This window comes from Vicugna pacos, unplaced genomic scaffold (genome assembly GCF_048564905.1).
Source record: "Vicugna pacos unplaced genomic scaffold, VicPac4 scaffold_20, whole genome shotgun sequence".
Classification (NCBI taxonomy): Eukaryota; Metazoa; Chordata; class Mammalia; order Artiodactyla; family Camelidae; genus Vicugna; species Vicugna pacos.
In genome coordinates this window covers 76,581,789-76,606,210 of record NW_027328741.1, presented here as the reverse complement: position 1 = coordinate 76,606,210, position 24,422 = coordinate 76,581,789, and the positions used below count along the sequence as shown (strand labels likewise).

Below are 24,422 nucleotides of genomic sequence, written 5' to 3'. Positions count from 1 at the left end.
TTGGAGTTTCTTCTAAGAAGAGTGGGTCTTAAAAGAGTCCAAAAAGCGCGGGAGTGGCACAGTCCCATTTGTCTCAAGTAGGGGAGAGCGGCTGTGGGGCCACTTAGGAGACTCGTGAGTCCAGGTGGGCAGTGTTGGTGGCTTCCACTTGAGCGGTGGGACGGTCAGTGTTTAAAAGCGAACATATTGAAGGCATGTTTAGATGGTAAAAAGGAAAGGATGAAGGCTGGCTGTGAATGCAGGATGGAGTAAGGCCCAGGTTTCTGGGTGGATTAATGAGGTAAATGATGGTCCTTCTGTGCTCTGAGGAGGGAAAGCTGCAGAGGGAGTTCTGGGGGAAAACTGATGAGTTCAGCTGTGGGTAAAGTGAAAGGTTGTTAGATGTGTGGTCTGGGAGCTCAGGTGAGAGCCACTAGTGAGTAGGGGGAGGTGAGAGGGAGTTTCAAATAATTTTGTATTGTGAACATACAAATAAGTATGAGTAATGACACATTTAACACCTCTATATTCTGGATTTAAAGCCCAGTAACATTTTGCTATACTGACTGCAGAGGTTCTTAATATTTTTTAATAGAAATAAGTAGAAACAAAATAGTGGAGTTAGTGAGCATCTTAGAGTAGATGTGTGTCCTTGTATGTATTTTTATACCTCATCTGTTTATAACCATAATCTACAAAAAGTTATCTTGCTTAGCATAAGAGTTAAACACAGGGACGTGACACACATTGTTGGGGGTTGAAGCTGATCTTCTCGGGCAAATTATGGACCCTCTCTTTGCCTTACTTGCATCGTCTGTGACTGCCCCAGGGCCCCTCATCACAGCTGATTTCCTAGAGTAGATGTTGGGAGGGAGGCTGCTGAAGGGAGTAAGAGGTGGCAACTGCTAGGGATATTGAAGAAAGACAAAAACAGATTAAAGCCGATAAACTGAGTACAAATACCCTCTAAATAGAAGGAATCCCGCAGTGTTTTGAGCCGCTTATCATAAGGGAAAGAAAATCACGTGGATCCAAAGCTCTTGAGCATATGAGTATTGTGGGTGGGAGGGTGTCATTATAAAAGTGTTGAGAAAAGGCCTCTTTGTTTTCCTTGACATTACCAGTAAGGATGGGGAGCAGAAGCGAAACCCTCTGCTTCACAGTTGAAGGTGCTGTTTTGTGCGAAACTGACCAAAGTTTGGAAACCAGTCATCAGCGATGCTGGCAAATGAAGAGGCTTCTGGATTGGGTGGGGCACTTGCTGTGACTTCCAGGTGACCTGCTGGCTGGGGGCTGTGTGGCGGGCAGTAGTTTTGCAGTGTAGCCCGGGCATAATCCCTAGCTCTGATGCTGCTGGTCTGATTAACAGACCTGGGCGCACACTGTCCTAATGGGGCAGCTCGGGATGTGGCCCTGCCGTGCTGAGAGCGAGAAGAGGGCTCCCCTGAGGAGGTGTCCCTGCGGAGAGTGGAAACGTACTCCTGCAGGGGAGGAAGAGCCTCTGAGCAGCGGGCCGGATGCACAGGCAAGACCAGCATGAGCACTGATGTTTCCGGGAGCCGGAAGTCATACAGTGGCCCAAACGGCCTTGTTCCTGAGAGACTGGAGGGAATAGATGCTGAAAAGGCAGGCTAGGGTCAGACCCTGTGGTGGGTTATGAGTGACAGGAGAGGATTGTTCAGGCAGGCATGAGACAACTTTGTGGGCGTCCCAGCTGGGGCGTCACGCCGAAGGGAAGAGCAGAGTTATAGACTTTGCCACTTATTAGCTGTGTGACTTTGAGCAATATCACCCCACCTCTCTCTCTATATATCTTCATCTGTAAAGTGACACAGTGACAAGGTCGTGTCATCAGAAGTATTAGCTTAGCTCTGATCCTCTTTGTCGACTCCTGTCAGTGCTTCCCTGCAAGGTTCTGCAACGGCTGCTTTTACCCTGAGACGGGAGGGCATAGAGGGACACTGTAATACCCGAGGGCAGGAAGGGGTTGCTTTAAAAGCAGACATGTAACAGCCTGCAGCTGCAGACCTGCAGGCAGTTTGGTTGACGGTCCTTGAGAGGACTTTGGAGGCCTTAGCGTCGTCTTAAGTCTTGTTTCCCCTTGGGGACCGGATTTGCCTTTGGGGATTGATGTTGAAGATTTGAGCTTCTGCAAAGCTGTTTTCAGAGATGTGTATATACGTAAAATATCATATAAAATAAAATGATTTATTTAACGTGTGCGAATTTGTAGCTGTTAGGAACAGCTCTGTTGGCCTGGTCTCCACGGAGGACACCAAGGGTCAGCAGAGCATGCAGGAGGGCAGGCAGCCTGCAGTGCTTCTGCGGGGTGTTCTCCCCATTAGGGCGCTCTGCTGAGTTGAGTCTTCTACGAGTTTTGTTGCCAGAGGAGCAGACAGCAAATTAATGAGTTCTAGAGGGATTGTATAATGACAGGAAGAAATAGGAACCCGGAGATTTTCCGGACTAAAACACGCTTTGGTTCCTGATTCAGTGTGTTCCATTACAGAATTGATGAGTTGTGTCTATTCTGGAACGTCGTTGAAATAAACGTTCAGCCTATATGTTAAGGGCTTTGTTTTATTTGGCTGGAGGACTCGAGCCGGGATGACAGCCTCTCAGATCACTCTGAGGGACTGCTCCCAAGAGGTAGGGGAGGAGCTAGGATATATAGAAGCTTACAACAAAGACCAGGTAATTGGAACAATAAAATATTGCTTGTTATCTAAAGAAAACCAGATATCTCAAGTTCAAGTATTTACTGCTTTTCTATGTATGGTGAGAAGCAAACATTTGGGTCATTGAATTCATTCCTTTGGCAAGCCCCTGGCTATCTAGGGCCAGTATCCTGTCCTTTCTTACTCTGAGTCTGCTCAGAGGGCACCACTGTGAGTGGCTGAGAGGCCGGGCTGTAGGCATGTACTCGCTGGGGGTTGGCAGCAGCCGCTGATGACTCGGATTCAGCATTCTTTGTTTACTGTCATGGTTGCAGTATTTTCATGCACATTGTAGTATTTTCATTCACAGTGCTCCCACTTGGTCCTAAATTTGACCAATATTTTGAGAGAAATTTCATGACCAATTTTGTCCCATGGTGCTAGGATGGCTCATTCCTAGTTCAGGTGAAGAATCTTCTGAGTTGCCATTCAAGGTGTTAGTTTTTTTTTTGTCAGGCCCTGTTGATACTAAAAGTTCTCTGGATCACCTGTCTTACTAGTCTATTATGATACAGAAAGTGTTTACCCATCTTTGCTCATTCCCATACCTAGAATCACACTATTATATTTATTTTATTCAGGGTTATAAATTTTATCTGTTTCTTCAAGATGTTTAGCCATCATCAATCTTGTGGGCCTAGTTACACATTGGGAAATGTAACAGACAACAATTTTATAAAATAGACAGGATATAAGTAATACAGCTAGTAACGTTAATAAAGTCACGAGTAAGAATTTAATAGTCGAGAAGTTGTATTTTTGGGTTAAAATTTTGCTTGTGTTTCTGAGTTTGATCCTATGAGAAAGTTCATATTTATGGTCAGGGTCAGAGCAGGTATTAATTGGCCAGTTGAAATCTCCCACCTTGTAAGATCAACAGTGGCCTAAACAGAACTATAAATTCTTTTTAGAATAACGTTTCTGAGGGCTATCTAATTAGAGCCTTGGAGTAGGGAAACCCACCAAGGTAACACAGAAGTACTAGACATAGGTAATTTATCATAAACTTGACAAGTGGAGTAGATCATAATCAAAGGTTGGAGAAATTATCAAAGTAATTGGTATACAGTCCTGGTCCGGTGTCTTGGGTCAGCTGTCTGGCTCAGATGTCGTCTTCTTCTCATCCTGGTCTGGTAGCTTTTTCTCCATTTGGGCATTGTTTTAAGGTGAGCAGCACTCGATAGGCCAGTGCACTGCAGGGGCTGTTTCAGATAGGAAATGAATCCGAGACTCCGTTTCCTTCAGCTTTGGTGTGTATGGTCTGGTAAAGAGTACCTGAAAAAGGGTCCTTCCATTCAGGTTGGAGACAGTTCTTTAAGTCATGCCTGTTGCAGTATGTATAATCCCCTGGCTGCAGGTCATGGGGCATTGGAACTTTACCCAAGGATAGATTTCTGAGCTTCAGAAACAAACCTAGAGTATCCTTTTCATAATTCAATTAAACCGTACAGTAATGTGACATAACAGCAAGGAATGATCTGGGAAGTGTCTTAGTAAATATGGACCTCAATTAACAAAACTAGAATTTAATATCCACTAAAATATAATTTATTTTCTCTCTTAAGTTACCCTCAGTTTTCTCAAATATAGCCAAATCAAGATTAATTTTTTACAAGTTAAGTCTGATTATTTGATCATATAGGCTTTTTTAAATTGGCTTTGTTGGAAGTTTTAATACGGAGTCTCAGGGTAGAATGTTAAGGTTTGCTAAGGCCAAGAAAGACACGTCAAGGCTTTTCATGGGTTTCTGCCTTACAGATTTAGGTAAATTCTTTTCTCTTTAAAATCCTTAAAATATCTTTATACTCCTATATCTGTTAGGAGATGATCTCCCTAATTTGTTTGATAGAGCCACTGGGGACCTAAGTGTTTTTAGTCTCTTGAGGGATCAGATAGAGAGAAAAGATAAGTGTTCCAAGTGTGATTACATAGGTATAATTTATCAAATTGCTGTGAACCATAACTAGCTTAAGGAGAAGAGATTCTTTACGTCTGGGAAACAGGTTAAAAGCCAGTAGTATTTCAAACAATATCAAAAATTATAACCATATTCAGCAGGTTAATCAGTCCCATGTAACTAATTCTTTTAATGAGAGTTTTCATTAGAAGTTTAAAATGTCTTACCCAGTTTAGTTCAGTGCTATAGTGTGAAATTTATTAGGAATCAGTAAATCTCCTTGAAGAGAAAGCATTTTGCAAAACCATCAGAAGAAAACAATTAACTGTCTATAAATGACAAAAGATTTAAAAGCATGGTTAAACACCGTTACACTATAATCAATAAAGAAATCTGTTCACTATACCCATAATTATCACTGGTAACATTTCAGATATACCAGAATTTTAGGCAGTCCATATAATTTCTACAATATCTATATTAATAATATTGTCTCATTCAATATAACCTTAGAAGTTTTATGATTCATTTGACAATTCCATGTTATTTAAAATGCCAAATGAAACTTTATAGTTAAAAATCTCTCTTTGGGATGTTTCAGGGGCCTTCTGTAGCATCCCAAACTTAACTGGAGATTAAAAGAATTTTAATTAATTAAATTAATTTTTATTTAATTAATTAGAATTTTATATTTGGGGAGCTTTTTGAAAGATTTCAGAACACTTGATCAGATAAACATATAGATCACTGTAAAGTAGTACTAATTCATTAACAAGAAAATACGTCAAAAGTAAAGGCAGAACAGATCAGCTAAGTGGTATAAGAAGTTTTACAATCTGTTACTGAAGGAGGATTAACATTTTAAGAAAATTTTTTCCTCTTAACAGAGAGAAAAACAATTCTAATCTTGTACCAGCTTACTTCTAAGATTCATTTACGTTGCCCAATTTGTTTCTAAACTTAGCCAATTCTGACCATGTACAAAACTCTTCCCTCAGGGTTCCTTTTCCACAAGCCTTCCACAGCTTTCTATACTTATATTAGTGTGTCCCTTATTTTTCTTCTATTCAGAAGTAACCAGGTTCAGGAGAAAGTCACTATTTTTCATTAACAAAATATAATTCCATTCTTATATCTTCCTTTACGCATTTATATTACTTTCCTAGGATACTGAGATCATTCCCTTACTAATAGAGACTATTTCAGTGTGGCACCAACCATTTATTAATATTTCTATATACCTTTAGTTTCACTGTAAGAGGAAGTTAAATGTTAAGTAATTCGTATTTCAATGTTATTTTATCTGAAAATGGCATAGCAATTTATTAAAATCTTGTCATTTAACTTAATTTAGCACAACACTAGAATTTAAAGATACCAAACACTTAGAGATTATCTTAAACATACATTTTAAAAATATATTTTAAATATTTACCCAAAGCTCTCATCTCATTTGCATTTAATTTACTTAAAATTTTACCACAGCACATTACTTTTATTTTTTTTTTGACAAATCTGCAACAGATATAACAGGATCTTATTTGACTTTCATTAAACCTAGGTACAGTAAAGGTATTATACATAATATTGATGACTTTAAAGATGTCTATATTAATTAGAACATACTTAAACTAAACAATATCAAATATTATCTTAATATTGAATATTTTCCATTTCACATGACGCTGAAAGTCAATTTGTTCAGTTGTTATTTTAAAAATACTTAATGTTTAAGCTCTTATATTTTTACGTCAATTAAGCAGAGCTCTATGACTTTGAATTTTTTTTCTTTAGCAGTAGAAATATCTCACTTCTATAATGTGTACACAGGCTTATAATCAGAAAAAAGCTAGAGATCTCATAGCTTCACTTTAAAACTTACTTATAAGATAGGTATAATAATAGTTGGAGTAAGCTGAATTTGCTTGCTCAAATCATTAAGGCTTACTATTTATGAAACAGACAGTTAAAATTTCTTCACAATGTCTGAGGGACCCTTCAGAGTTCTGAGTTCTAATATGCCAAAAATTTCTTGGCCTTAAGGTTTATTTCGTTGAGCTAATTAGACTCAGTCCTAGGTCACTGTTGTATTTATATTTCTGATGTGCAAGACAAAGACACTGTCTTCCAGGTCCCCAGAGAACTGCTCTCTCACCCAGGCCGTATTTTATCTCCTTAAATGGCATTTTTGTATCAGTGAGAAGAGCTGTAAACAAAGAATTCCATGTTTTAAAACTTTAAGGCTTACTTAAATATGTCTTCCAAAACTTGCATAAGGCATTTAGTAAGATCTCTTTTCCTTGTGTTATAAGTTAAACCCAGGGTAAACCTGTATTTTTTTATTAGCCACTCAAATTAGTTTTTAGTTTTACATTATATTGGACGGCTTATGTAACTATATTGGTTTATTTTAATTTGTTCAATTAATATTTTCAGAGGGACAGATATGTGCCTAGCCTTATAATACCAAGAAGGGGAAGTGTTTTTCCTCTTAAACATATGTATCCCACAACACAAGCAAAAGTTTTGTATAAAGACCATTTAAATATACCAATTTCACAAACTTTTATCTCAATTTTATTAAATCTTACACCTTTAATTTTTATATTTATTAAGTTTAATCAATAATTCTTATTTCTAGAAGAAGTGCCAGAAACCTTTTTTTGTGTGTGTGTGCATTGTATATAATTTTATAGAAGTCTCTAGGATGCCCAAGATTCAGCCAAAGAGCTTAGGCACTTCTCAGTTTTTAATTTCATTAATTGGTCTGTTATCCCAATAATTGATCAAGTATTTCAGTCTATATATACATATATTTCAAACTGTGGTAAGTAAAATGGGCTTGTTTGAACTTTAATCTTGGGGGGGAGTAGGTGAACTCTTTGGCCCTTTTTTTTTTAACTTTACGTTGTGTAGTATCAAAACCCTGTATGTAAATCCAAAAATGTCCATTTTATTTATTTGATTCAAAATAACCATATAAAAATATTTATCCTTTTGGGATAAGCCACTTATTTTTTTTTTCGACATTTTTACAATCATTTTTCCAGTTATTCAACCTAATTAACATTAATTATTCTAAGTTTTTATTAGCATATCTAGAAACATTTATCAGAAAGGAAAACACAAACGTAGCTTTTCAAACCAGTTTTATTTTTTTAACTAAGTTCTTAGGTTAACCATTAGATATATTTTTCTACATTTAAACTTGATTTTAATAGAAACCATAAAACAACTGTTTATAATGAGATCTCTTTAAACTTTCACCAATTAAAAAGTTTTTCCAAATTAAAAAATCCATCATATGGCCGTCAATTTATATACAAATATAATATATATATAGTGATTTTAAACCAATAAGATGAAGAGGCCCTTCCACATGAGAGTCGGGGTGTTGCCTAAATAAAATTCAAAGGTTTACTCTCCAAAAGCTAAAAGCCTTTGTGGTCCAGGCTGATGCAGCAAAGTTTAAGATGGCAAAATATCTGAAAATTGGTACAATCAAAGAATTGCTTAGAATCCCAATTTATTTGCGTGGCCACCATATGTACACAATACTTGAAACTTTTGTATGGTGGAGTCCAAGGTTTCCTTTAAAAAATAAACTAAACATACATATACATACATACACACACTTAAAACACCCAGAGAAAGATAAAACATTTACATTTCAAGGACACAGGAAGAGAAATCCAAGTTACCCCTAAAGGGGATTTTGTTTTTATAAGTTCAGAATTCCAAAAAATGTTTTTATCAGGCCTGGTTAGTTATTTTCAGAGAGAGTTTTTTTTTTTTTTCTTATTCCCAATTAATGTTGTAAATTTTGTATGTACATAAACCTGGCTGGGGTAATAGTTGGAGACTGGCAATCTGTCATTTCTTTTTCTTTTCTTTTCTGTTCTTTATTTTTTTTTTTTGAAAGTTCTATTCCCCATTGTAAGGTCGGGTTCTCAGAATAAATTTGCTAGTAAGATTTCCCACAGGGACAACTCTGTGTCATGAAGTCTTTGTGTCTACCACTCCTGGAAGATTCTCTGTCACCCGAGAAAGCTGTTACCAGCCAGGAGGATGGTCCGAATTTTGGAGTTGAAAGTTTCCTCATAAGAGTTTTACTTTTATCCTGAAAAATTCAATGGAGGTAACCAAATTGAGGAAAATATTAGACCAGACTCTTACCTAACCACTCAGTCCTGAACCCAGTGTCTTTCAACTTGGACTCACTCAGGATGTCTCCACTGGGTGAGTATTTTCCTCATATGTTTCCACCAGCCCCACTTTGGACATATCCTCAAGGTGGATATTTAATGTTATCTTTCAACCAGGCCCCACCCAATATGTCTCCACTGGGTGGGTAATTCACCTCAGTTTCTTTCAACTGGAGGGCCACGTACCTGGATACACCGCCAGATAAAACTTAGGATCATCAACCAATATGTGAGATCCGAGAACCAAGAGAGACTCACCCAAATTCATCTGGACTCCCCGAGGAGGTGGATGGGCACAAAGGGCCACTGCTGGTACCAAGGCTCCGGTTACTTGGAGAGTTCAGGTGGAGAGAAATCTGCTGTGGTACTTCATGGTGTCCAAAACTGTTGACTGAAATACATGTGCAGCCTAAAAGTTAAGAGTTATGTTTCATTTGGCGGGAGGACTCGAGCCGGGATGACAGCCTGTCAGAACTCTCTGAGGGACTGCTTCCAAGAGGTTGAGGCAGAGCTAGGATATATAGGAGCTTTACAACAAAGACCAGGTTGTTGGAACAATAAAAGATTGCTTGTTATCTAAAGAAAGCCAGGTATCTCAAGTTCAAGAATTTAGTACTTTTGTATGTGTGAGAGGAAGCAAATATTTGGACTCACTGAATTCATTTTTTAGACAAGCACCTAGCTATCTCGGGCCAGTAGCCTGTCCTTTCTTATTCTGAGTCTGCTCAGATGACACCATTGTGAGTTGCTGTAGCAGCTGGGCTGCAGGCCTGTCCTAGCTGGGGGGTGGCGGCAGCCTTTAATGACTTGGTTTCAGTATTCTTTGTTTATTGTCATGGTTGCAGTATTCTCATTCACATTGTAGTATTTTCGTTCACAGACTGATTATGGATAATCTGCAAACTTGGAAAGCAACCGAGATGGAATTACTGCAGGTACCTTCTGCTTTAATAAGCCGTGTGCAAACATAAACAGGGAGGAAGCATACACTTGGATTTGGAGGTGTAGGAAAGGGATCCTGCACATTGCAGGAGAACGCAATGCAGAATTCCTTAAGTCCACCTTTCTTTACTGTAGTGGTTTCTGAGAACAGTTTATGGTAATTAACCAACATTGACAAACTACACAAATTGCATTTAAGAGCTGGCCGGCTGAAACTTGTGTATTGGAGAGGTGGAATTCAAAGGCAAGTGGTCAGGTGGATTGAAGAGAGATGGAGCCAAGGCCTGGGCCCAGATTCCGGTTTAAATTGCCATTTCTTCACCATAGGGCCTTGGAATAGAATTCAAAATCTCTTAACCTGTTGGTGAATCTGTGAAATGGGCATAATATTCCTTTCACCCTGGGATTGTTGTAAGATCTAAAGAGTATTATAGCACACATGAAGCACTTAACCCACTGGCACTTAGCAGTGTTCACTGTGTGGGGCCGCCCCGCTTAGCATGTGTCAGAGCCGTAAAGGCAGCATTTGTCTGTTGAGGATGCACTTGCAGCCCCTTGGCTAGGTTATGAATTTGGTGATTTCCTATAATCCTTGTAATTCTATGTGCCATGGACTGTTATTTTCATGGACAGATGAGGAATCTCATGGTAAAAAGACTGTATAATTTGCCCAAAATCAGACCATAATTTTGGGTGCAGAGGCCTCGGTTCAGCATGGGCCCCTGGGCCTTCTGCCCTCTCTGTTCAGCACCAGAGCCAGATATGGAGTCGGCTGTTTCCCTGCCCAGAATATCCGGCAGGCCGCAAGACACATCTGGCCCTGTGCTGCTTGAGCAACAACTCCGAAGGAGAGACAGTTACAAAAGGGATAAACATAAAAACAGATGACAGCAAATTGTGATCAGCTCTGAGAAGGAAAGGAACACGTCTCGCCGTGCAGAGCTGGGAGCTTTCCCGTCTGGGCTGCTCTGGGGGTGTTCATCTCAGCTAAACAAGTTCTGCTGCTGCACCAAGGCAGGAAGGCAGGGCGCGTGTGGCCAGGTAGACAGGGCCTCGTTGATCTTACTCATTCCCCATTAAGCGACAGTTGTCTCGGGCACTTAACTAATAAACAGATGTTGGCCATAATCATCACGCACTTTGCTTGGTAGTTTTATTGGCCCCAGCATTGAGATGAGGTCATTGAAGCTGGGGAGTTTGCTGCATGCCCGTGATTACCTTGCAAATACCCCGACTGTTCTTTCAATCTAGACTGGTGTGGCTGTCATGTCCCAGCCCTGTGAATGGCATCGTGTAGCTTCTCCCAAGTGGCCCAAATGACTGACATTGATATGCTTAATTCGTTGGAAATAGTATGTGACAATAATAGAAAAAGGTAGTAAGAAATTGTTTGGAAAACTGGAAAAAACCTTTTCTTCCCCAGCTGGGGGAGCGTAACCTGTATCACTCACCCTACTCACTGCCTGTCACCTCCTCCCTGAGGATTCTGTGTTCAGAAGCCACTCTGAGCCTTGGGAGAACATTTTGCCTCATGACACTTTTGACTAGGACCTGCAACTTCTTTGTCCCTGGTTAACTCTCTCTTCAAAGCCATTCAAATTTTTTGCAGGCTCCTCCACTCAGATGTAAGAATAGCCTCTTTAAACTTCTTGATGCAGCTCCTTAATGAAGATCTTGTGATGGAAACCTAGCCAAAACTGGGATGTATGCATATAGTGACTGCAAACTCAGCACTTTGTTAGTTCAGAATCAGAGGGGTGAGTGACTCAGGAAATGCTTTTTTAAGGTAACAAGGGGAAAGTGAAAGGACGCTTGCTGTGTGAGAAAGAAACATCTCAATCACAGCCAGTAAGGCACCTGTGTTCAGGATGGGGTGTGGCGAGTGCAGAGTTCTCACAAAGGAAATAGTGGTGTGATGGGAGCGAGGACAGTTGGGTACTTTATTGGGGAGGAAAAAAAGTGGGCTGAACATTTCCTGGTTGAACAAGAGGATTGTGACATGATGTGCTTGTATTTTGGAGAGAAGGGTTTTGTGGGGACAAGCCTAGGAGTACGCTGTATGTCTGGGGAGTCAGCACAACAGAGAAACACAGAGAACCGGGCAGACCCCAAGACCCATGCTGGGGGAGAGGCTGCCCACCAATTGGAGCCCTGGAGGCTGCTTCTGTCCCTTAGCTGTGGACTCAGACCTCCCTTCACAGCCCAGTCCTGTTGATACAAGAATAAAAAACGTTGGGCATGAGAAGGGCTGTGCCCCAGGCTTTCATTGAGCCCCTGGGATGTGCCCCACCAGATTTTGTTCCTTAACTTCATGCAGTAAAGAATTCAAGATCAAGCCAGTGTTGAGTAAAGGTAGATTTATTCAGAGAGATACATTGATAGGCAAGAGAAACTTCACGAGGTGTGGGGGTTTGATGCTCATATTAGAAGTAGGTACACACTCCACACATTGTGGGCCTTCCCCAAAGAGGGAGAGAGAGTGGTGACCGCGAGGTGGCGCTGTGTTGCTTGTTTTCTTGGGCTTGGTGGTTTCATATGCTAATAAGTAGAAGGACCAGCCTTAGGGCAAGGGGCTAGGATTCCCAGGGAGTTGGCCATTTCCCACCCTTTGACCTTTTGTGGCTAGCATTGGGACTGCCATGTTGCCTGGGGCATGTTATTCACCAAGTTACTATTACAATGGATGTTTACTGAAGCTCAAGATCTGCTAGAAGTTAAATCTCTTCATCCTGAGCCTCAAGGCCTATTGGGGGTTGAATCCTTTAACATTTTGATGTTAATTGCTGTGGCCTTCCTTGAATGGCTGTGCTCTTCCCCCTTCCATTCTGTCTCACTGTGATGACACAGAGACAGCAAAGGTCGGGCCCTACCTGTGCTCCTGCATTTAAAGGTGGGAGGTGTGAGGTGGGCTTATGATGACCCTGAATGGTAAGAAAAATGTTTCAGATTTTCCTACGTGAGACATGGGGACCTGACAGCAAACTCCGCAGATTTACCTCACGGGCATTATCGCTTGTGTTGTTATAGAAACAACAGGCAAGCCAAGAAACAAGTATAACTCACAAGGTTGTAGTACTGAGATTTATTACACTGGCACGCTCAGAGGGGCTTCATTTCCAAAGCTCTGAGCACCTCCAAGACGTGCACATGAGGTTTTATAGGGTTAATTACAAGTATGGGGCTATTAGCCAATAAGGCTCAAACAACAAAAAGCAAGGAATCAGTACACTGAAGCTTATCAATTTGGAACAGATCCCGTTACTGACAATTGTTGTCCTTGGATTTACGTGTTAGCTTATTAGCCCATTAAACTGACACTAAACTTCAGGTTTACCAGGTAGCTCAGCAAAACTTAGATCAGTAAACCGACACTTATCACACTTAGATTTGTGACTTAGCTTGTTAGCCCAGCTGGGGTTTTCCTTCACAGTGTCACTTATATTTTTTATTTTTCTTTTAATCATTTTTTAAGTATTTAACCCAAATTTAATATCAGGGTTTTTTGGGAAAGAAAATTCTCTTTATCTTTTCTTTGGGGTTCTTTTGTGGGGGAGGTAATTAGATGTATTTATCTGTTAGTGGAGGCCCTGGGGCTTGAACCCAGGACCCCGTGCACGCTAAGCACATGCTCTACCACCCGCCCCTTCATCATTTTCTTTTTGCTTTAGCTGCCAAGAATCTTACAGCTGAATTTGTAGTCGGCCTTTAACACTTGCCCTGACTTCATGGAATCCATTTTTATGAGTTTATCTCCCCCTGGTTTCATTTAAGTATTGAATCTCCATTTTCTCTTCACTCTCAGTTTTGCCTTTTTGTTGTTATGGTTGTTAAGCTGTGTTTAACAGAATTGTTTAAATTCTCTTTTAGCAAGAGGCTGAATGTAAATAAATATGTAAGCAAACAGCACAATTAAATGCTTTTATACATTCTGAGCTGTTTAGTAGTAACTTAAAAACCGAATTGAATATTAAAGTGATAACATTTTAAAAATATTTTTTAATTTTTCATAAAAATATAGCTGATTTAAAATATGATATTAGTTTCAGGTGTACAATAGATGCTCCATTTATAGTTACTGTAAAACACTGTCTGTATTCCCTGTGTTGTAAGATACATCCCTCTAGCGTGTTTACATTACATGTTGCAGTTTGTATAAGAAAGTTGGGTAACGCAGAGTCTGGAACGTGGCTGTGTATGACTCAGGTTCACGCTCACCCTGCCTGTCAGAGCTCAGGCCTTCACTCCTTTCTGCAGGGGAGCGAGTGGAGGCAGCTCTCATCAGCGCTGTCACCACCCTCTGAGTGGCAGTGACAGCAGTGACTGTGTGTGGACGTGCAAATTGTTTTTCCAAGAGCTTTATATGCGTTTCTGCATTTAATAATTAAAGCCCTCCTGTGAGGAAGCGTTTTTAATGCATAATACATTTTATTTTGATATTGATAGATTTCAAACCTCTGGAAAATTTACAGTAGTACAATAAACGCTTAGATACAGTTCACCTTATAGGGCACTATTTGGCTTTCTGTGTCTGGCTTATTTTAGCATAAAATTTCAAGGTTCATCCATATTGTAACCTGAATCAGTACTTTATTCTTTTTGTTTGATAATATCCTTTTCCATTTTTTTTGGTTTTAGTCTATTTAAAAATATTTTCATTGAAGTCTAGTCAGTTTATAATGTTGTGTCAGTTTCTTGTCTACAGCACAAGACTTCAGTTAAAAAGGAACATACCTGCATTCATTTTCATACTGTTTTTAAACATAAGTTACTATAAGATATTAAATATATTCTCCTGTGCTATACAGTATCAACTTGCTGTTTATTCTTTACATACTCAGTAACTGCAAATCTTGAACTCCCAATTTATTCCTTCCCACACCCTCCCCCCTCTGGTAACCACAGTTTGTTTTCTGTGACTCTGTGTCTGTTTCTGTTCTGTAGATAAGTTTATTTTTTTGTTTCTTTCTTTTTTTTTTTTTAGATTCCACATGTCAGCAATCTCATGTGGTATTTTCCTTTCTCTTTCTGGCTTACTTCACTTAGAATGACAGTCTCCATGTCCATTGATGTTGCTGCAAATGGCATTATTTTATTATTATTTTATGGCTGAATAGTAGTCTATTGGACAAATATGCTACAACCTCTTTATCCAGCCATCTGTCAGTGGACATTTCGGTTGTTTCCATGTCTTGCTATTGTAAATAGTGCTGCTGTGAACATTGGGGTGTAGGTGTCTTTTTTAATTAGGGTTCCTTCTGGATATATGCCCAGGAGTGGGATTGCTGGGTCATCTGGGAGGTCAAGGTTTTGTCTTTTGATGAACCTCTATACATTTTTCCACAATGGCTCCACCAAACTGCATTCCCACCACAGTGTAGGAGGGTTCCCAATTCTCCGCAGCCTCTCCAGTATTTATTGTCTGTGAACTTCTCAATGATGGCTATTCTGACTGGTGAGAGGTGATATTTGATTGCAGTTTTGATTTGCATTTCTCTGAGAATTATATTGAACATTTTTTCATGTGCCTACTGGCCATTTGTGCGTCTTCATTGGAGAAATGTTTCTTTAGGACTTCTGCCATTTTTTGAATTGAATTGTTTGTTTTTCTTTCTTATTAAGTGTAAAAGCTGTTTACATATTCTGGGAATTAAGCCCCTAGCAGTTTCATTTATTGCAAATATTTTCTCCCATTCCATAGGTTGGTTGTCTTTTTGTTTTGCTTACTGTTTCCTTAGCTGTGCAAAAGTTTGTAAGTTTAATTAGATCCCTCTTGTATATTTTTGGTTGTTTTTCTATTGCTTGAGTAGACTGCTCTAGGAAAACATTGCTGAGATGTATGTCACATGTTTTGCCTATGGTTGCTTCTAAGAGGTTTATAGTGCCTTGTCTATATGTTTAATTCTTTAACACATTTTGAATTCATTTTTGTGTATGCTGTGAGGGAGTAGTCTAACTTCATTGATTTACATGCAGCTGTTAAGTTTTCCCTGCACCATTTGCTGAAGAGGCTGTCTTTACTCCATTGTATGTTCTCACCTCCTTTGTCAAAGTTTCAATGACCAAAAGTTTGTGGGCCTATTCTTGGTAAATTTGTTTATCCGTTCATTGATGGATGGATATTGTTAGTAACTTTTGGCTACTCTGAATGATACTGCTATGAATATTGATGTGAAATTTTTATGAGAATATGTTTTCATTCTGTTGGCTGTACAGTTGGCCCTCCATATCTGTAGTTTCCACTACATGGATCCAGATGGCTGATTGTAAAGGGACTCGAACGTCCTTGGATTATGGTATCCAGGGTGTGGGGTTCCTGAAACCAACCCCCCAAGGGTATTGAGGGATGACTCTACATATAGGAGTGGAATTGCTGAGCCATATAACTCTAAGCTTTTGAGGAAATACCAGGCTTCTCCAAAGAAGTTGCACAATTGTCCCTTTCCCCTGGCCGCATATGAGGTTTCTCTGCCTCCTGAACGACATTTGTTATTGTCCGTGATTTGGTAATAACCATCCTAGTGGGTGTAAAATGAGATCTCATTTTGATTTTGATTTGTCTAGTGATGTTGAGCATCTTTTCATATGCTTATTGGCCATTTGTATATGTATCTAAATTCGTGGTAAATTTAAAAATTGGGTCTGTTTTATTGTATTGTTCAGTTGTAAGAATTCGTTATATATCCTGGATGCTACTCTCTTATTAGATACATGTTTTGCAAAATTGTTCTTCTATTCTGCACATTGTCTTTCACTATATTTTTTTAAACATTAAAACAATTTCTTTACAGGGGAGGTAGTTAGATGTAATGATTTATTTTTTTTTTCTTGCTAAGCAAGCACTCTCTGAATTGAGATACCCATTTCCCCTGTCATTTCACTTTCTTGATGATGTCCTTTGTAAGAAAAGGGTTTTAATTTTGATGAAGTCCAGTTTATCTGCTTTTTTCTTCTATCACTTGTGCTCTTGGTATTGTATCCAGGAAACCAAAGCCTATCCTAGCACCACAAAGATTTATACTGTGTCTTCTTTTAGAAAGTTTATAGGTTTAATTTTTACATTTCTGTCTGTGATCTACTTTGTTTTAATTTTTATTTGTTATATAAAATATGGGTGTTCAGATTCCAGATTGATTCTTTTGCCTGCAGACACCCAGCTGTCCCTGCACAATTTGTTGAATAGACTATTCTTTCAATGGGGTGTTTTTGGCCCCCTAGTGGAAAACTGTCTGTAAATGTAAGTTTTTCCCCCTGGGTTTTTATTGTGTCTCATAGATTTATTTATCCAAACTTATGCCAGCATCATACTGACTTATTACTATAGCATTTTAGTACCTTTTAAAGTGAGTCCTCCAACTTTACTCTTCTTTTGCAAGGTTGTTTTGGCTATCCTGGGCCCCTTGCACGTCCATATTAATTTTGGGATCAGTTTTTCAATTTTTGCAAAGAAGTCAGCTGGAATTTTGATAGGGATTCCACTGTATATGTGGATCATTTTGAGGAGTCTTAATATTTTTAATAATACTGTCTATCATTCCATGGAAATGGGATGTCTTCCATATATGTAGATCTTTTAAAATTTATTTTGGTGATACTTCAAAAAGTTCAATGTACAAATCTTGTAAATTTTTGTTAAATGTATCTCTCATTTTATTTTTAATGCTGCTGTAATTGGAAATGCTGAGTTTCTTATGGGTGGGACTATATATCAATCTTCTTATTTCTAGAATTCCTTAACAGCAATTACCCTAGTTATATATTTGCTACTTAAATCTATCCACAACAATTCCCCACCCCGTGTTATAAGAAACCAAGACCCAAGTTAAGCTACCTGAACACCTATGTGGAAATGTGAAATGAGACCCTTGGGTGGGGCTTTGTGCAGATGATACTGGAGCTTATTCAGGATGGCTTCATCGTAATTTCTTTTAAACAACCCTTTCGGTGTATTTAGTCAGATACATTAAGAACATGCCCTTTTGATGTGCGGAGTAGCCAAGACTATGATTTTCAAATAATTTCTAATGAGAGTGTTGTTCTTGAAACCTAATTTGCATCAATCTTTGAAGATTTATGTTTCAGGGGCTTTGACTAAAGAACACCTGTCTTTAATCAATAACGACAACTAAATGCTCAAGCAACATGTAAGAGCTTGAGCAAACTGCCCCCACCCCATAGTGCTGGGTGGCTGCAGCTGCAACTGGAGTCAGCACTTACCTATCCCAGTACGCTTGTGCTGATCTGCTCAAAGTGGTTCGTCCAACAGTTTGTCAGTAGTCTGTTGGACAAAGTCATTAAAAATTGATTGAAGGTTGCTGGAATGCAATATAATCTTATTAATATTAATTAAGCACATATTGAGTGCTTATTGTATGATGGAATTGTCCCTCAGCCTCACATGAATATTATTTCTCATAAAACCTCACATATTTCCTTGTTAATCTCACTTTACAGATAAGGAGACAGACAATTAGGTCTTCTCTCTTTTGGGGGAGCTCATTATCAATGATGGGAAGTTATAAGGAAAAAGATATTGATTCATCATGAGAAAACATTTTTCTGAGGGTCAGCAAAGAAGAAGATGAACACTGAAGAAGGTGATCATTGTTCAAGTGAGACAAGCCCTGGGTTGTGCGGAGTCAGCATCCCTGTCCTAGAGAAGGCACGTGTAGAGCTGCGTGGTGGGTGAGGCGGTGCGGCCACGCAGGGAACGCGGATGCTGGGCCGTTGGGCTGTGCTCAGGCCCGGTGGGGCTTTCTCCTAAGGGCAGTGGACCATCATTGACAGATTTTATGTTGGAGAGTGGGGTGCTCTCGTAGTTCACTTTTGTCTTGTAGAATGCTTGGAAACATTTAGAAGGCTTGGCAGGAGGTGATGTGATGAGTCAGAGTAGGGTGGCTGCGAGGTGTAGCAGTGTTCAATTTTCAAGTTGTTTTCAGGCCCAGGCTTGTGGCTCAGTAGCCGTGTCAGTTTGAATGACGCACTCAAGGAAGTGAAACAATTTATCTAATCAATTGAAGCAGTGATGTACCCAATTCCCAGGACTGTTGTGGAGATCCAGTGAGATAACGTTTGCAGTGTGCAGCATGGTCCCAACACAGAGTCAGTGCTGAGTGAGTGACAGTGAGTATCTGGTAGGTCAGGTGTGGGTGGTGGGACTCGGTGTCTGAGGATATCTGGGCCCTGAAGGAGGGGTCCATTCACATCTGTGAGTGATGGGTCTGAGTTGGGAGAGGCACGGAGAACTTAGCCCCGGACCAGAGGCCCTGGGCAGGAAGGCTATTGGAGGAGCACCGTGAAGTCAGCTCTTTGCAGGTGGAGTTGGAGGTGCCCTTGTGACATCTAAGTGCATTGTCACGAGCTGAAAGAGGAGGTCTGGGCCCAGGCTGTGCATTTTCGAATAATGTCAACTCCTGAGGACACCGAAGTATTGATCACTGAACGGAAGTCATACTTTACAGGACAAATGAATAGTAGTATCACCTCTGTCATCAAAGCTCACGTCTATTTATTCATCACTCAGTTTGCTAATTGGGTACTTACAGAGCTCACTTCACCGTCCTCCCGTGGGCTCAGGCTCCACAGAAAAGAGCTGGTGTGTCTTCCTCTTTTCCAGAAGAAGACACATTTAGCTTGTAGCCTTCTGTACCTCGCCAGACTTAGGATATTAGTTTGTTGGTTTAATTGTATTTTCTGTTGGCCATGTCCTGACAGGAGAGAAATTTTACCTCATGGTCATGTTTCAATTAGCTGTTACTGAGAATTGCTGATCTGATACATAGTGTATGTATTATATTAACTTTGTAGAGTAGTTATCATTTTTCTGTCTTTGCCCTTTAATTTTGATTGCCCCTTCAGTGTTCTATCCTTTTTGGGGCCTTATTTTTTTTTAATTAAAAAATGTCTGTTAACAGTTAAGAAAACAAAAACAAAGAAAAAATGCACATGGGAGCTAAATTTAGAAAATGTCTAGTGTGTTTTCTATCTCGGCAATGGAGGGTTCTAGAAACTCGTGAAAACTTTCATTACACAAGTTCCTTAAAATGCTGATTAAGAAATATAACCTTCCTTCCTCATCTTTCAAGCTGCACAACTAATTGTCAAGAAAGTGAGGGGAAATTCTCAGAAGCCAAGACAAATGAGAAAGCAGGGTTTCTGGGAGATATGCGAGCCTTAGAATCCCTGGGGTGCTGGTTCGATCCTGAACTGATTTTCAGTTGCCTTGACAGGAGGGCAGGATGTGTGCCCCAGGCCTCTGACACTAGGAGTTGGATGGGGGATCATATTATGGGCCAAGCCCATCCTGAGGATCTTGGTTTACTAAAGGGTGAAATAGGAAAAAAAAAATTCCTCAAGGCAAGAAAATAAGGAAAGTCAATTTTGTTGGAAGAGGGGAAAAATAACAAATCCAAAGTAAGGATATAGTTTAAAGTTGTTCTGGCATTAGAGTGACCACAAACACCTGGCAGAAAAGCACAGCTACTCCTTGATTGATAAGTTGTGTTTTGAATGAATCAGTGAACAGCCATTCTGAAAAAGGCCTCCAGAGTCTTGTGGATCAATATACTGGACAGCAAACACCTCCCTTCCAAGGTCTCATTCAAATAACCAGAAAGGTTTTAAAGGAAAGAAGTCATGATCATAGTTCTATTTATTAACATTTCTATATGCTACGAATTCAGAGGTGACTATGTAGTTGTCTCCTCTATTATGGACCTTACTTTCTCTTTGGGGAGACAAAATGACATAGTTGGTAATCTTGGTGGAGGGAGGTGTTAGTCTGTTGCAATTAGCCAGGAGAGGAGATTAAGAAAACAGTGAAGGGTGGGTGAAATTTTTAGCTGAGGACAGTCTTGTTCACTTGGCTTTTAATTGCAGGCTCAATGAGCTGTCACTGGAGGGAATAGATCTTACAGAGGATGGACTTAGCTCAGGCCTCATTGGAATGGACAAATGAACCTGGAGAAAGACAGTCAAATCTGTGCAGACATTAAAGTTCACTTGAACGTGCTGCATCCCTGAGCCAAAGATAGGACAAATATGCAGCAATTCTTGAGGACAGAAGAGTGGTTTTTAAGGTTCTCCAAGAATGAATCCCATGGAACCGAGATGGCCAGTTGTCAAACTGAGACTTTGTTCTTTGGACGGTGTACCCAGCAAGGGTATTGATTGGCCTTTTATATGTTTCCATTTGTCTTTAATACATGTCTGTTGATGAGGACATGGGCACAAATGTTTGACACCTTGTTGAGGCGATTTTGGATACCTGCCTAGAAGCACGGGCACAGTTGCGGCTGCTTCATACATCTTGCAGCCCGTCCCTTTCCCCGGCTCCGTGATCACGGCAGAGTGGTTCCTTGTTGACCTGTCCGTTTCCTCTGTGACATCATAACCCATGAAAAGACCGGAGCATATTAACTTGGCTTTGTTAAACTCAAAGAAACAGATCAAATATGGAGTCAGATTTGTTCTTTCCTATTTCAGTAGTACCATGGAGATGGCAGTTTGGGCAGCTTTTTGTAGTGTCCTGGAGGCTTTCTCTCTCAGCTTCTGGGCACCTCTATTGAAAACCCTTCATTGCTGTCTGGCCTGCTGGTAATGCACACTGCCTGTTTTGCCCTGAAGATGTGTTCTGTTTATAAACTCATGTCTACTCCTTGGAAAACAACTCAAGAAAAACTCAGTTGGTTTTCCACCAGCCATGAGCAGGGGTGAGGTATACCATGTTATTATTTCATAAAATAATAGTAATAATAGTAATAGTAATAGTACTAGAAATAATAATAGTATAATAATAATAATAATAATAATAATAATAATAATAATAATAATAATAATTATTATTATTATTATTATTATTATTATTATAAAAGAAGTCTTAAAACAGGACTGAGCACATTGGAGAGAGTCAATAAATGCTTTCTGGCTTAAATCAAAAGTGATGACTTAGTGATTCCATGGCTGCTGTATTTGCTAAGGTAGTTACTCCTTTGCTCCATTACACATTATTTTAACTGAAAAAGAAATGCAAGCAAATGGTTAAAAAAAAAACTCAAACAGAGCACAAAAATACACAAGTGAAAGTAGTTTTCCCTCATCCTCTGTTCTTTCAGCCCTGTCTGGAGATGCCACTGTTTACTATCTTTTGGGTGCTTTTCCAGATATGCTTTGCACATTCCCACCTATGTATGTAAATTCCTTTAAAATTTTAGTTATTTTTAACTTAAAGAGATTTAAATCCTCAAGTGGCTTCTGGCCGGGTAATATAACAGAACAAATCTGACTCCATATTAGATCTGTTCCTTTGAATTTAACCCTATGCTCTGTCTCCTAGGCTTCATCTTGCTTGTAAAAAATTGTTGCCTAGAGCCTGAAATACACAGGAGAGCTTATTCTGAAGCTCTGACCTTTAAGGATATTTAACATTTTTTCATTCATTAAAAGATAGCAAATTGCAGAATAGAAAATAACGTTTGTTTTGTTGGAGATTTACAGGGATCTGACCCACGCAGATAGCTGTAAGAACAAAGGATTCTAACAAGAAGGAATTCCTACACTAAGAAGTTTGCAACAACCAAGCGCGTAGGAACGGAGACTGAATTGTGACTTGGGGAGATGGTTTTCCAGAACATTAGTTTGCCAACTAGGTCTACAGAAACTTGCTATTCCAAGCCTCAACATCTGGTTTCCAAACTTATTGGCCTGTCCTGCACTGAGGAGAAGGAATTTGGACTTGGTAACACTCCTATCTACCTAGAAAGCTGGGCACTGGAGCTGAGTGTTATGGAAACAGGCCAGCCAAGAAACAAGCACCAATCGGAGTGCTGGAGTACTCAGAATTATTATGCCGGCGGGCTCAGAGGGGTTTCTCCTCCAAAGTTCTGAGCACCTCCAAGACGTGCACATGAGGTTTTAAATACTTCAATACAAGTAAGGGGATATTAGCCAATAAGACTTAAAGAACAAAAAGCAAGGAATCAGTACACTGGAGCTTATCAATTTGTAATAGATCACGTTACTGACACTTGTTGAGCTTGGAATTACGAGTTAGGTTGTTAGCCCAATAAACTGACACTAAACTTCAGATTTACGAGATAGCCCAGCAGAATTTAGATCAGTAAACCGACACTTATCACACTTAGATTTGTGACTTAGCTTGTTAGCCCAGCTGGACTTTTCCTTCACATGAGGACAGCTCTCCCACCCCCAGGAAACCACTGTGAGCCCTTGATGTTTCCACTAGGGTGGGGTATGGTTTACCCAGGAGGGATGGGGACTATGCACCAACACTCAGGCAGTCTGCTCTGTCTGGGGCTCTGATCTTGTACCACACCACTCCCCCCAGCCCAACACCTGGGACAGTGGAGCTAAGGCAGTGATCCTTCCTGCCTGTTTCCCAGCGTGTAAAAGGGGAATATGTGCTCTTCCCAAGGAAGTTCTGAGCGACAACACCTGCGGGTGCTTGGTTCTCAGAGCAACAGAAAACCCAGCTCCGCATGGGGGCAACGGGTGTGATCCCCGTAGTGTTTCTGCAGAAGCATCTGATGGAGGGCTGGATCAGGGAGGTAAAACATGAGCTGCGGGACTTGAACGGTTACAGAAGGGTACAGAGGTAGGTCTGCCATCTCAGGGTGCCCTAGAGGTAAAACTTTTTCTCTCCAACTCCGCTACGACACTCCCCTATCCAGACCCATCCCTTCTCTGCTCTTCCTGTCCATCTGTATCCCTCCACTTTTCCCCTCTTCTCCACCCGCCCCCATCTTCTCCCTCCCTCGCTGTCCCACCTTCTCTCGCAGAATCCAGAGAGGATCCATGTCCCTCCTGCGCATGCGCTGTCGGTGCCTGGTGGTCCGCTGGTTCGAAGCTCCATGTCCGAGCCGGTGATTGGCCCCAAATGCTTCTCAACTCTGTCGCCCGTTAGGCCTTTGGTTCCTGCCTGGGGCCGGGGCTTCTGGCTGTGGAAGTGCAAGGTGGGGGCTCCCGGGAAAGGGTTCAGGCGGCTTCGGGAGGGTGATCCGCCTTTCACAGCCCCCAAGGGGGCCAGTCAGCCCGTGTTCAGCTGAATTTCTCTGGCCAGACCCTTCTGACAGCACCACCTGCCCCGGCGCCCCGGCCACAGCTGTCCAGGTCCAGGTGTGCGCCTGCCACCTCTCACGCAGCCGGGATCCCCTCAGTCCACGGCTGGCGTCCCCTTCCCCTCTCCCGCCCGCGAGTCCTCTCCTCCCGGGCTTCCTCTCCTCGGCCGCCTGCCCGTCCCCACCAATGGGCGGGCTGTTTCCCGGGCGGGCGTCGTCTGCGGACCTGGACGGGAGCGGGCGGCTTATGCTGGTGCTGGGGCTGGCCTCCGAGCGGGGCTGCAGCCCGCACCCCCCCTTTCCCTCCCCCCTAGGGCTGCCCTCCTTTCCCTTTCACCCTCCCTCAGGACCAGCTCAGTGGCGTGTGTGCTGCTCCCCGGGCTGAGAGCCTCTGGCTGTAGCGCCCAGCTTCACCTGGTGGAGTCGGGAAAAGGGAGCATCAGTGCTGAGCAAGCTTCTGTCTCCTCCCTCAGTGTTTCTGCCGCAGGTAAGTTCCTTGAACACTTTCAGGTGTTATGATGGCGGTGCTTGTTGATGTCACGTGTTTTTATAGTGAGAGGGATTAACAGTGGTGAAAGCAGGGCTTGGTTCTGTTAAAAATGAGCTGAAG

The 24,422-nt window shown here is 40.9% G+C and overlaps 1 protein-coding gene and 1 long non-coding RNA gene across 2 annotated transcripts in view; one reads left to right on the top strand and one right to left on the bottom strand.

The window, feature by feature from the left end:
- Positions 1-24,422, bottom strand: part of LOC140694045 (uncharacterized) — a 64,332-nt gene that overhangs the window by 10,214 nt on the left and 29,696 nt on the right. The window lies entirely within an intron of this gene.
- LOC140694022 (trafficking protein particle complex subunit 9-like) overlaps positions 23,768-24,422 on the top strand; it is a 92,389-nt gene continuing 91,734 nt past the window's right edge. Inside the window, exons 1-2 of the mRNA XM_072957513.1 lie at positions 23,768-23,870; positions 24,127-24,299. The gene's annotated coding sequence lies outside the window, so the exon portion shown is untranslated. The remainder of the gene's footprint in view (positions 23,871-24,126; positions 24,300-24,422) is intronic.